Genomic DNA, 9,820 nt, shown 5'->3' with positions numbered 1-9,820 from the left:
TCCCCAGAGCGACTACAATGCTCTCGCATTGTAGTCGCCCACACGTCAGCAGTCTTACGTGTCTCTGCCGAACTTTTTACTTACTGCGGTATCAATTCTGCGAGCACACGAGGGGTATTCGCACCATCTTGTCGTCGCCGCGCACTACCGGGTGCGACGGCGCATGCGCGGCCCGTCTGAATGGCCCGCGCGCCAAAAGTTGGTCATGTGATCTGATGCGGGTGCGAGCGCGAGCAGAGAAGGCCGGTGTCTTGATGCTAGCTGTTTACCCGCGCGCCCTACTTTGGTCAGCTGACCTGCTGGGTTTACGAGGTGCGAAACGGTGAAATCGTAAAGGGAGCGGCAGCACGGAACGTTCGCTTTCTGACAAGCACGCACACTCCCCGCCAGCCGGCGCACTTCAGCACGCCAGCGTTGAAGGCGCCGAGTTTGCGTGGCCCTCGAGTGAACCCTGTCCTTGAGCGCTTTTCGGTGCGCGACATCATGCGTGTTAAGTTAGTAAACGAATATTTACTGCAGTTTATACTGCCCACGAAATTATGAGCCTTACCTTGCCTAACATTCTAATACTTTGCTATCGCTGTGCATACGGGCGCTACTGCGATTTTCTTGCTTTTAACATTTGCCGAGGGACTCGTTTTTTTCAATTTAGCTTACAGCGAAGCAGGAATAGCCAGCGCCCCCTAAGTTAACCAGTGTACACGTAAGTATATTTGAGAAGATTAGCAGCATTCTTTCTTCATACGCTTACCGAGGGAAAAAATCAATTACCCTCCTCGTCTTTGTATTTCTATTGCCATGCAGAAAACGCGAGAAAAACGTAATAACTTGTGGTTCTTTTGTAGATTGCATAAATAGATTGCACTGATGCTCTTGCGTTGATTGGGTAAGTCTTTAAATGGCAATCAGACTGTTCAATAGGGGGCGGCAAGATGTATTCTTGTTTCCTGTGTCACTATTGAAGAAGACACACGGGCCTGAGCAATATATTACTGGAACCTAAGGGGGGAGAGAATGAAACCTTTATTTGAAGTCGTGACTTGTCAGTCGAGGTGGGAGGCTCCCTTATTCCAGGAACCCTCTGGCTTGGATCGCCCTCCGGGCCCGGGCGACTAGTTCGCGCTGGTCGACCAGGTCCGGCTTGGAGATCGCAGCCTCCCACGTTTCAGCGAGGAGGTTTGGATCTGCGTCTGCTGCTGTTAGTTGTGTCGCTGTGATGCTTGCTCGGGTGTTCTTGCATTGCAGGAGAAGGTGCGCCAGGGTGTCAGGCACGTTGCAGTGTGGACAGGTGTAGCTGTATAGCGTCGGGTGGAAATGATGCAGCAAGATTCCGTAGGTAAAGGTATTGCTCTGGAGTCGCCTGTAGTCGGTGCCTTCGTTTCTTGTTAGTTTGGGATGTGGTGGGAGGGTGTACCCTGCGTCCAAGCCGATAGTGTTGTAGTAGTGCTTGGTAAGTTAACGGTATTGTTTCCGTTTCCTCCGCTGATTTGTGTGGGTGGGACCTGTCTAGAATGCCGTGCGGGGAAGCCCGGTTGATGCTTGCGCGGGCCGCGGTGTGTGCCGCTTCATTGCCCTCGAGTCCCTCGTGTCCCGGAACCCACATGATGCAGGTGTAGGAGTATCGCCACGTTTCAGTATGTTGATCGCTTTGGTGGAGATCCTGCCTTTCATGTAGTTGCGTGCCGCTGTTTGAGAGTCGGTGAAGACCACTATGGCATCCTCGCTTGTATGGGTGGCGAGTGCTATAGCGGCCTCCTCAGCTGTGTCCGCGCGTTTGGCAAGAATTGTCGCCAACGCCGGTGTCGTCCCCTGTAGTCTGTGACGCTGATGGCGAAGGCGTTTCGGCCCGGATGCTTGGCTGCGTCCACGTAGCGCGCCTGCGGGTCGTTACGGTGCTTGTGTCTGATGGCGTTTACCCTGGCGAGCCGTCTGCCTCGATGGTGTTCTGGATGCATGTTCCGAGGGATCTGAAGAACTTGTAAACATTCTAGCAGCTTCGATGGGATCTTTTCCTTACGTTGGCCATCGTGTTCTATGTTGGTTACGTATCCTGTGCGTCGGAGGACTGCTCGGCCTGTGGTTGTGAGCTTGAGTCTCTCGATCTGGTTGATGAGGTGCGCTTCCGCGAGTTCTTCACAGGAGTTGTGAACTCCCATGCGAAGCAATCGGTCAGTGGAGGCGGTTGTCGGTAGTCCTAGGGCGAGCTTCGTGGTCTTTCGTATTAGAAGGTTGAGCTTTTGTTTCTCGGCTGTCTTCAGGTTGAGGTAAGGAGTTCCGTATGTAATGCGGCTGTAAAGGAGGGCTTGTACCATTTGCAAAGTTTCGTGCTCTTTGAGGCCATTGCGGCGATTGGCCACCCGTCCTATCAGATGAGTAAGCTGTGCCACGGTCTTGTGTAGCCTGGGGAGTGTGGCGGAGCCGTACCCGTCCTTGTGTATATGGACTCCGAGGACTCAAAGTGAGTCGATCTTCGGTATCGGGACTCCCCGAAGAAGGACTTGTGGGTCCGGTGCGTCGTGGTTTGGGGGCAGGCCCCGGGTGCGTGCCCCGAGTACTAACAGCTCGGATTTATCTGGGGCACAGTGTAGGCCGCAGGTGTTGAGGTACCATTCGATGATGTTGACCGCCATCTGAAGACGGGTCTCCTGTTCGCCCGTGCTCGCGCCTTTCGTCCACAGTGTGATATCATCTGCATATGAGCAAGGAATATCGCTGGGACGGTGTCTAGGAGGCGGAAAAGTTTGAGGAGGGCCACGTTGAAGAGGAGTGGCGAGATTACCGAACCTTGTGGCGTACCCCTGTTAGATAGGTGAAATGACTTGCTCCGGAGGTTGGCAATCCCCACCGTGGCCGTACGGTTTGTGAGGAAAGCGCGCATGTAGGCGTATGTTTTGGCACCGCAGCCGATATCTTCTAGATTACGGAGAATGGCTTCATGGGTCACGTTATCAAAGGCGCCCTTTACGTCTAGCGCTAGAATGGAAGACTTGCTGTGTTTGCTCAAATGGTCAAGAATATCTTCCTTTAGCTGGAAGAGGACGTCCTGCGTGGAGAGCATCTGGCGGAAGCCGAACATGGTGTGCGGATAGCGATCGTTTTCCTTGAGATGTGTGGTGAGCCGCTCGTTGACCATGTGTTCAAACAGTTTCCCGGCGCAGGACGTAAGGGAGATGGGGCGGAGATTTGCGATGGAGATGGGTTTGTTTGGCTTGGGTACCATGGTTACCTCCGAGTGTTTCCAGGCTGTTGGTAGCTCGCCCATAATCCAGCAGTCGTTATAGTACCGAAGGAGAGCCGTCAACGCCCGAGGGGGTAGCTGTCGAAGGTGCTTGTTGGTGACTCTGTCTTTGCCCGGGCTCGTATTGCGTGTTAGCCTAGAGAGGGCCGCCTGCAACTCTGCCTGCGTGAAAGGCCGATCTAGCTCTTCGTTCGGCGCTCCTTGATACTTCCTGGGGGTGGAAAGGTTGGTGGCAGTGGTTTGCGGGTTAGCTGAACCGTGTAGCTTCGTATGAAGTTCTTGGAGTAGCTGATCCTCTGTGCCGCCATAGTTGTGGATTAGTCGGTGAATTGTATGTCTTTGTTGGGTTTTGGTGTGGGTGTCGTCGACCAGGGACCGAAGTATATGCCAAGACTTCTTTGTGCTGAGGGTCGCTTGAAGTTGGTCGCAGAAGGATCGCCAGTTCTGACTCGCTAGCTGTTCAGCGTACTCCTGTGCCTGCATGCTTAATAGGGCAATTCGGCGCTGGAGCTTGCGGTTGAGCTTTTGGCGTCGCCATCGTTTGAGGAGCGATCGCCGAGCCTCCCATAAGTGCAGTAGGTGGTTATCGACCGCCGGATTGTCCTCGTCTAGTTGAATTGTCCTGGTGTGGCCGTCAGCCGCACCTACTATACCGTTTAGCCAAGATTCAACGTCTTCGATGTCCGAATCGTTGTCAAGCTCATTCCTATACGCATTCCAGTCAGTGAGTCGCGCCTTTCCTGTCTTGTGCGCGCGGTGAGATTGTTCAAGCTCGATTTGAATTATGTGGTGATCGCTCCCTAGTGTGACCGAGAGCGGGATGTAAAGCGCGATCTTAGGATAGAGCCAGAGCGTCTCCGGCCAGGTCTTTGTCGAGGCGAGGGCCCCCGTGAGCTGTCTGATGTGGTAACCAGCGCGGGGAAGTCTTCGGTGCTCGAGCTCCAGTGATTCTCTCGGGCGCGAGCGTTGTCAAGTTGCCGTCTTCTTACTTGGTAGGGAGGCGGGTTGTTACGGAGTTTCTTCTTACATTCCTTGCCTGCCGTTTCGTGGTCTCCGCCGCAAATTTTGCACTTCGGGTGACAGTCGTGTTCTTCCGTGACCCCATCGCGCCCGCATGTGTAGCAGAAGTTGGCTCTCGGCTGAGGACATATATCCTGTCTGTGTCCGATGGCGCTGCAGGTTCTGCAGTATTGGACGGATTTTCGGTAGGGCTTGCATCTGTAGTCACCGCTCTGGTACGTTACGTAATAAGGGACGCGCTGTCTGTCGAAGGTGATAACCGCGGCTGTTGAAGATCCTAGCCTGCGCGCGCCGAGAACCGTGTATCTTGAGTCCACTCGAAGGCCGGCAACAATCTCCGCGGGACTTGTACCCGGTTCGAGGCCGCATATCACTCCGCGGTACACATCGTCTGGGTGCCGAATGTGGGGATTTACTTGATAGACGGTTCCGCCGAGTTGTATGGTGCTGATATGCTGCAGTTTGGAAGCTCGTTCCGTACTTTCCGTGCTCGCGATGATCACATTCTCTAGTTTCTGCACTTGTACTCGGACATTATCGTGAAAGACTTGCTGGACCAAACCACTTGCTCTTCCGATGGCATGTGTCACTGCGATGAGTGTGTGCTTCGATAGGTCAAGACCTGCTTGAGGGCGGAAGACGATCTTGAAGTCGTCAGTAGGGAAGGGGCGCATCTTCAGAATGCGTTGACGCTGCGGCAGTGGTTGTGCTTGAGGTCTGTGGTCTGGTTTCAGGACTTCCATGGCTCTTTCTTCGGTGGATTTATTGTCTTCTTTTGCTGATCTGCCTTTACGACCAACATGTAGCCACTTGATGTGGGCTTTACCCATCGTTTTCCCGCTATTCACGTCGTATGTCCACTGTGGTATGGTATCGGAGTTAGCCCCGGTCACCTCCATTGGCGCCGTTGTCGGCTCTTGTAAAGCGTTCGCCATCTGTGTTTCCAGAAAAGCGGGCGCGCTTCGCCTCAGATGCTGGTTCTGCGTGATTCACTCCTACTGTGAGAGCGCCGTGCGTGTGCACCGCGGGCCTGCAGGCGCGAGCCGCTGGTCTCCCGCTCGTGCCACGGGGGCCCCGGCGTTAGGGTTGTATTGGAGCGCACGGTCACACAATGTTAAGGGTTCGATTATTCGAGTAGAGCTCCACTCACTGCGTCGTGGCTGGTGTAAAACGATGCCTTGCAACTTCAGGAATCCGAGGTTACCAAATTCGCTGAGTTTCCAAGCAATGTTCCACACAAAATAGCGAGAAAAGCAGGAGCCCATGTGAGGTACGACTGTGCTCCTCGGCCCCCTGGCGGTTTTTTTTTTTCTGGAACCTAAGGCACAAATTTATTTTCCCCATCAGCTCGGTTACTGCACTAAGCTTTTTCCTTGTCCAAGGAAGATGGTGTATTCAAAACCTGTTATTAGAAGCTTGGACTTCGCACAATGTTTATGATGGTACAGTCCGTGTTTGCATCCAAACAAGCCACAGAGCCGATCTTCCTGTTGTAGAAGAATTTGTCTACAGTGTGCCTAAAGCAAGTATTATGTGCATGCTTGGTAACGCGAGACGACATTCACTGAGACCACTGTGACAGAGAGACAGCTCTTACGCACACAGTCTCACGAACTCAAAAGATAAATCTTGGACACCTACAACAACGCGTGCAAAAATTTGACGAATGCTTCTTTCTCTTCAGGCTACCCTGCTTTCGAACTATCTGTCTGTACCTATGATATGTCACCCACTTTATCGAGTAATTTCGCATGCTGGTCTACATATTTGTAGCGGCGCTGCAAACCGCCACAACGCGTATCGAGACAAACGGCGATGGCAGCACAGGAGAGATCTTCAAGCTTACAAACCACGACACAACCATTGGCTCCGACAGGCAGCCCGCGCTCGCGCCATTCCGCAGTTTTCTGCTGATTAAATGTGACCACGCTTGCCTACTCGGTGAGCTCTACGTATTTCTATTTATAACCACAGGGTCTAAAAGCAAGGAATAAAAAAAATGCATTTAGGTTACAGCCATGGCCACGCCGCCCAGACGACTTTGTAACCTTCTCACAGAATTCCCACGCAGCAATCTGAGACTGCGCATACAAGGTCGTCTCCGTTTCCGACACAGGTATATTTTATCCCTGGCAAAATCTTCTGTATACCCTGAGTTATGCCTTGTTAAGCAAAACTGCGCCGCATGAACAGCGCTCTAGTACATTATCTCTGAATGACCTTTGAGCTGGTCGAATTTGAGTGCTGAATCTAAAGTGGTGGTGGTGTTCGTTCGGACACGAATGTAATCTTTATTCAAATGAGGCGGCACATAGAGGCGCACGCATGTGCGAATTGTGCGCGTTTGTGTCCTGTATCTATAAGTACGCATTTTTTACTAGAACTGTGGAATAGCCGTTTTATCTAGTGGAATAGCCTACCTGTTTTATCTGGTGTGCCACAAGGTTCGGTTTCAGGACCAATTTTGTTTCTATTATATGTAAATGACATTGCTAATGACTTGCATCTTAACATTGAACTGCGTCTATTTGCGGCTGATTGCCTTATTTACTGTCGAGTTAAGGATGCCCAGGATCAAGTGTTGTTGAACGAATGCTTGCAAACAATTTATGACTGGTGTGTTACGTGGGACATTAAAATTAATTTCGATAAATCAGCTTACGTGACTGTATCTAACAATAAAACCCCATTGCTTTTTACTTACTGAATAACTAATAGCCCACTTCAACATGTTAGTAAGTGTAAGTATCTCGGTCATAATCACGCACAATTTGAATTGAAACGAACATATTGAAAACATTTATGGTTCTGCTCAACGCAAACTCGGTCTGTTAAGGCGAAAGTTGAAAGATGCTACACCCGAGGTAAAGCTCAAGGCGTACAAAACAATTGTACGGCCCACACTGGAGTACGCATGTATTGTCTGGGATCTGCACCAAGTGGGCTTGATAAATAAACTAGAACGGATTCAAATACTAGCCGCACTGTTTATCTTTAATGCTTACCAAAGAACGCAGTCTGTAACTGCGTTATTAGATAGTTTTAGTACTGCGTACGTAGCATACGCAACGGCGTTGTGTACGTAAGATCGCTACGTTCTGCGAAGTGCGCATGTAAGTACAGAACTGAACACGAACGGTACGTGATGTGTACGCGGCCGCTGCATGCGCACGCATCCGATTCTTGCGTGCGTACGTATAGGGAGCCTTGCGTGATGCTCTCGTGGTTCTCGTTTGTTCGGGAGCGCGCGAGACAAAAGAGTTTCCCAAAATGGCAGCGTCAAAGGCGACCAGTGGAAGGCTGTACTTTTCAATGGCCTACGACTTGGCTTTGCTGCGTGAAGTGAATGCGCAGAAGCCATTCCGGGATCCTGCACGGTGGGAATGCACAGCAAAAAGAGGAACTTTGTTTTTGAGAAAGTGTTCAGTGTGTGCTGTTTGCGCGAAAGGCTCGACCTGCTTTTGGCGCAGTTCGTCGCAAATGACCGTGCCAGCCTCAGAAAGCAAGTACTCGGTTTTTATTTTTCTCGATATGATTCGTGTATTTCATCCGTATTAAAAGTTCTTGAAGGCCTAAATACAATTCGACGAAGCGCAACGCGCCCACACGGTACATCACGTTAGCGAGATCAACAGCGTCTAGTTCGACCGACGGTTCGACGTATACTGGCGGACGCGGCCAATGCGCTCCGACGCTCCCGGCATTTCGCAGTATTCTTCCCGGCGTCTCGCAGGCATTTCACAGTACTAAAAAGCCCAAACGCGACACGCGCTCCTACGTTCCGCAAAGCACTTGCGTGTTGCGTACGTATCGTCATAGCGCAGTACTAAAGCTGTCCATTATCTCGTGACGGTTTGCCCGAACTCGCAACGCGCAGAAATATAGCCAGGTTGAAATTCTTGTACCAACTGTATAACAATAAGTTCAATTTGGACTCCAGACTATACTTGCGTCCCCCTGGACGAGTGTCCCCACGTATAGGTCACCCTCATGCTGTAATGTCCTATGTGCCACGCGTGGATGCCTTCAAATTTTCCTTTCTTGTGAAAACTATAGTCGATTCGAACAGCCTTGACGCAGATGTATTAATTGAAACGCCAACAATTGAATCACTTGAGCGTAAACTGTCATTATGTGTTTGCTGAATGCATTGTTTGTTTATTGCGGTACCGGCGTTACGTGGTTGTTGAAAATTATTTTCCCCCACCCCTGTAACAGCCCGCAAGGGCTAACACTACTGGAAATAAATAATAAATAAATACTCTGAGGCAACATGTCACGTGATCATGCCAAGTGGCTGTAACTTATTATGAAGCCTATATCGCTCGGTTTCTTAGAGCTCTTTCGAACCCATGAATATTCGGAGTATGATATGGGTTCTGTCATAAGCGTATTTTTGAAGCACACTTATGTTTCGTCTGAAGTATGGTCTTTGGTTTCACCGCACTAAGGGTACTCCTCCAAATAAATATTCTTACAAATAACCGGCAAAGATACAACAACAACAAAACTTTCCAGTTTTGCGTTTTTTATTGGTTTCCTGGTATCTACCGAATTGACTTGAAGAGGCGATGGCATTACAGAAGACAAGTATTTTCATCTACGTAGATCTGTGATTATATACGCCGGGGAAAACATAAGGAACATGTGTCACGCATGCGGAATCCATACAACTGTATGCGTAGGGCAATATAGAGGACAAACATGGGAGGAATAAAAGAACAGTGTTCCCCTCTGGGTTCGTACGACGTCATTGATGTCGAGTGTAACCTTCTTCTTTTCCGTGCAATCCTGCAAGAAATTGTGCAAAAGCAATAGAGTTGTGCAAAAAACATGGGACTTGATATGCTTCAGCAAAGCATTAGGAAAAACGAAAGTTGGTTCAGATGTATTTTTGCGCTAAGACGCAAAAGTATGAAGTTCTACTCATGTTGACTATTCCTGAAATCGACATGTGCAGGCCGCATTATATTTACGAGACAAGCTGAACATTCTTGAAATCCGAAATTTCTTTCTAAATAATCTTGAATATTGTAGATTTTTGAGAGCGAGAACTTGTCGTCCACCCGACAATAGCGCGGAGATTTGTAATTTTGTGATGTTAATAGATACATTTTTTGAATGCTCACGGTAACGGCGGGTTGAAGGCTTCTTTTTTTTCTTCGGTGTGCGTGAAACACCTGTACCCTGCCAGACTATGACTTGTTAAGATATGTTGAAATTAGTATAGACGAGATCGGCGCTTTCAAACTAATTATGAAATAAATGTCTTTGTAGCATATCTTTTAGAACTACATAGTTTTTACTTGTCCCCGACGTTTAAGCAATGAAAATTTTTTTTTAAAGTTTTGTAAAATAAATGGTACGGTTACTGTATAATGTTCTGCTTGGTATTGGTTTTAATTTTTATCTTGTCCTGCTAAACTAAGAGTATTCAGTGCATCTCGACAAATCAAATTTATTTAATTTTTTAAATATATAAGTAAGATTTTGTGGCGTTTATTTACTGCACATTTTAATGCTTCCAAAAAGAAGGCGCTGACGTTGTCGCTATCTTACATG

This window comes from Dermacentor andersoni, chromosome 1 (genome assembly GCF_023375885.2).
Source record: "Dermacentor andersoni chromosome 1, qqDerAnde1_hic_scaffold, whole genome shotgun sequence".
Lineage (NCBI taxonomy): Eukaryota > Metazoa > Arthropoda > Arachnida > Ixodida > Ixodidae > Dermacentor > Dermacentor andersoni.
This window is presented reverse-complemented; position numbering follows the sequence as displayed.